Here is a 3577-nt window from a genome sequence, read left to right as displayed (position 1 = left end):
CCCAGGGGTATATTTTGCCCTAAGCAGATCCTATCTGAAAGTTCCTGTATTCAGAACCCTATTTTCCTGCCCTTGGTCCCAACCCTGTCTCTCTAAGCACAGAAATCTCAGTGCAGAGAGAAGGGAAGGAAAGACAAATTCCTCTCTGTCACAGGAGACTAGAGGCTCTGACACAAAAGTCTCAGCCTGGGTTTGTTGTTCTTGCTATTGTTGTTCAAGCAGATGCCTTAGAGGTGTCAGCAGGAAGCCCAAACTGAATGTGCTGGGCTTTAAAGAAAAGCCTGCCTCTAGGAGAAGCAAGAGCTTCCAAAGGGAGGTAGTAAATATTTGATGGGACCTTCAGCTCCTCTTGACTCAGGTGACCCTGGTGACATTTCAGAACACTGGGCTGGAGAATATTCTTTATTTAATGACTCGGAAATTAGAAGGAAGAACAAAACTGTGTAGTTGAAATGCTCTGAGCTCGGAAAGGGTCCATGTTGGCAAATTCTGCAAGACAGGAAAAAAAGGGCTCTTTCTCGAGGAGCCGAGTCACCAGCAAACTGAATAACCAGAAAGTATATGATTCTGGGCCAATGACCTACCCTTCCTGATAGATTGTAAGCTCCCAAATGGCCAGAACCCTGGCTATCTTGTTCACTGTTGTCTCCCTGGTGTTTAGCAAATGTCTGGGCAAAGTAGGTGCTCAAGAAATCTTTGATAAATGAATAAATGGGTATCACCCATTCAACAACACAGCATTCCTGTGGCAACCCAGCCCCGATCCATAGACCACTCCTGCCCTTATAGCCTACGCCCCCTCACTAACATATAAACCACCGCGGTGAACTTGACACGTCGCCTCTAACTCTCACAGCTCCTTCATCCAAATCTCTACTCTGGAGAACTGTTTCCAGCTAACTCTGCTAACAAGGGCTCCCTGCAGGAGCAAAGCCACACACTGCTGCCCTATCGCCCCACGCAGCAGCCCCATGCAACCCAATTCCATGTGCGGCTTTCATGTCAGACCTCCACCGGCAGCAGCCACTGCAGAGTAGTATTTTGAAAAGAAATGTGCAGATGTGAAGCAAAATACTCATGGCCTCCTTGGAATTCGGCTCCGGCATGGCAAGCCAGGAGCTTAAAACGGCATCGTTACGCTAGATCCTAGCACAGAAAGGCTCAGGCCATCGACTTCTTTCATAAACCATGCAAACCCTCTGATCAGACCTCTGCATGACACCCCTGCTTGGCTGCCGCAGAACTGTCTCAACACTGTGCCAGTGAGTTTGACTTGATCACAGGCTCAGAACTAGAGGAAACCCTGGCTTTGCCCTGGAGTTCATAAGTTCCTTTCTTCCAGCCTCTCTCCCCAGAAACACAACCTCAAACTGTAGACCTGGCCTAGGACTAAAGAGCTGTTTTTAAAGGGCAGATGCCCAAGCTGCCTGGGACTCTTCAGGGAAGGGTCTGGGGGAAAAAAAGGAGCCACCGGTGACCTCTTAGTGGCCTTTCTGATCCTAGAATGCACACCCATCGAGGCCAGGGTTCTTTGGGTGTTTATTCCACGTCCTATAACTCAACAACTGCCCAACTGCCCAGTGGCATCTCCTGAGTGACAACTGCCTTAAAACACTCGAAAGTTCCAGTTTGAGCCACAGCTCTGTGCAGCCCATCCATTCCCACCCAGACGCCGCGTCTCTTCCCTCATATTTTTGAATCTCCTAACTTTTCCCAGGCCTCTGGGGACACACTTTTCCCAGGCCTTTGCTCCATAGGGGCAATGGCTAGGGCCCCTCATCCCCCTGCAAGTCTGTGTGCTCTGAGTCCCCTCTCTTGATCTCCAGACTCCAAACCCCTTGTTCTGTTGGGCTGCTCCCTGGCGGTCCTGGCCAGAGGCCAGAGGAGTGGGTTTGGCGCCACCTGCTTCGAGCATCCCTTTTCGACCCCCGCAAGTCTCCGGGAGGCTTGTGGAGGTCGCTCCCTTCCAGGACTGGCCGGTTCCAGCAGGTGCGAGGGTGGCTAGGCGTGGGGCCTCGTCCCGAAGAGGCCCGGAGCGTGGACAGCGCACGGGGTGCTGAATCAGGCACGGGGGAGGAGTGGTGCCGGCAAGGGCGCCGGGCTGGGGGAGGACGAGGTGAGCCGCGGCGTGACCCGCAGGGGGCCGCCGGCAGCAGCAGGAGGGCTGGCTGTGGACGCACAGCCCGCTCGGCAGGGTCCCGAGCGCCTTTCCCGGGAGCGCGAGCGGGAGGCGCGGCCCTTACCTGGCCGAAGGCGGAGCTGAGCATGGGGCGCAGCCGGTGGAGGAACGGGTCCGCCTCGGACGCGGCGGCTGGAGCGGAGTCCCCACGACCCCGGGCTCGCAGAGAGCCCCGGAGGCCGAGCGCCGGGGACAGACCCCGTTCCTCCCCATCCCGCCCGCGGGCGGGCGGCAGCGGCGACGGCGGCGAAGGTCGGGACACCGCGGCCGGCAGCGCCTCCCGGGGCCTGCAGTGCGCCTGGGGGAGCCCGCGGCGGCTCCCCCGCGCGCCCTCCTCCCGCGGCGCCGGCCGGCACAGGGGCCTCCGCGAACTGGGGTCCCCGGACGACGGCGGCGTGCTCGGGCAGGTGCCGAGCAGCCGGCGGCTGGGCAGCCCCGGCTCCCGGGCAGGGCCGTGGCGGGGAGCCCGGCTGCCCCCGCCCGCCGCCGCCGCCGCCGCCTTCAGCAGCGACGTCTTGGACTCGCTTTTGGCGATGTGCGAGCTCATCGCGGCGGGGCCCGCGCTCGCATGGCCCGGCGGGGGCGGCACGGTGCGGCGCGGCGCGGGGCCCCCGGCGGGCAGAGAGCTGGGCACCCGGCGGGAGCCAAGCCCGAGGACGCGCTGGAGGCGGGCGCCGTCCCCCGGCCGCTTAAATGCGGCCCCGTCGCCGCCGCCCATGTGACAGCGCAGCCTCTACGCCCGGAGCCCCGAGCTCCCGGCGGCTGGTGGTGCAGATCTGGGGGGGCTGCCGGCTGTCCCCCGAGAGCCCACCCCCGGCTCCCGGGCGGCCCAGGTACCGCTGCGCCCCGCCCCTTGCCCCGCCCCGCCCTCGGGGAGCCCCGCTTCCGGGCGGCCCCTGGCGGCGAAGCGGGCGCTGCGGCGCAGAGCCCGAGCGCGAGGGAAGGGGTTTGGAGATGCGCCCCAAAGAGGGCGAGACCCTGGGAGGGCCCGCAGCGCCCCCGATCATACCTGGAGGCCCCCACAGTGCCCTGGAACCGCCCGAACCTCCAGAAATGCAAGCAGGGTGCCCTTCCCAGGGGGTACAACTTTGGCAATGAGGAGGAGAGAGGTACAGGGAGAACTAGAAACCCGAGCTGCACCAAAGCACTTTATGACACGACGTGCAAACGCAGCAGCCAGAATGGCGTGGAAGGACACTGCTGCAAGGAAAGGCTTCACTCTGTGTGGGCTTCATCCACGGCCAGTACCATGCAATGGTGAGATTAGCATGACCCTGGTAGATTAGCCACGGGATTTCAGTTCTCAGAAGAGAAGCCAAGTGGCATCTGTATTGCCTGGACTGGGCAGCGCCTGGTGATGATCAAGTCTCAGGTAGGAGCCATTTGCTGCCCCTCTAG

At 60.9% G+C, this 3577-nt stretch overlaps 1 pseudogene across 1 annotated transcript; it reads right to left on the bottom strand.

Annotated features, from left to right (window-relative positions):
• Positions 1–1766: 1766 nt before the first annotated feature.
• Positions 1767–3028, bottom strand: LOC105810070 (annotated as a pseudogene). Its single transcript, XR_001137480.1, has one exon. The product of XR_001137480.1 is annotated as a calcium-binding protein 1 pseudogene (transcript).
• Positions 3029–3577: the final 549 nt, after the last annotated feature.

Source organism: Propithecus coquereli, unplaced genomic scaffold, assembly GCF_000956105.1.
Source record: "Propithecus coquereli isolate 6110/MARCELLA unplaced genomic scaffold, Pcoq_1.0 Scaffold20217, whole genome shotgun sequence".
Taxonomy (NCBI): Eukaryota; Metazoa; Chordata; class Mammalia; order Primates; family Indriidae; genus Propithecus; species Propithecus coquereli.
Note: the sequence above shows the minus strand (reverse complement) of the source record. Positions and strands in the feature narration are given on the sequence as shown.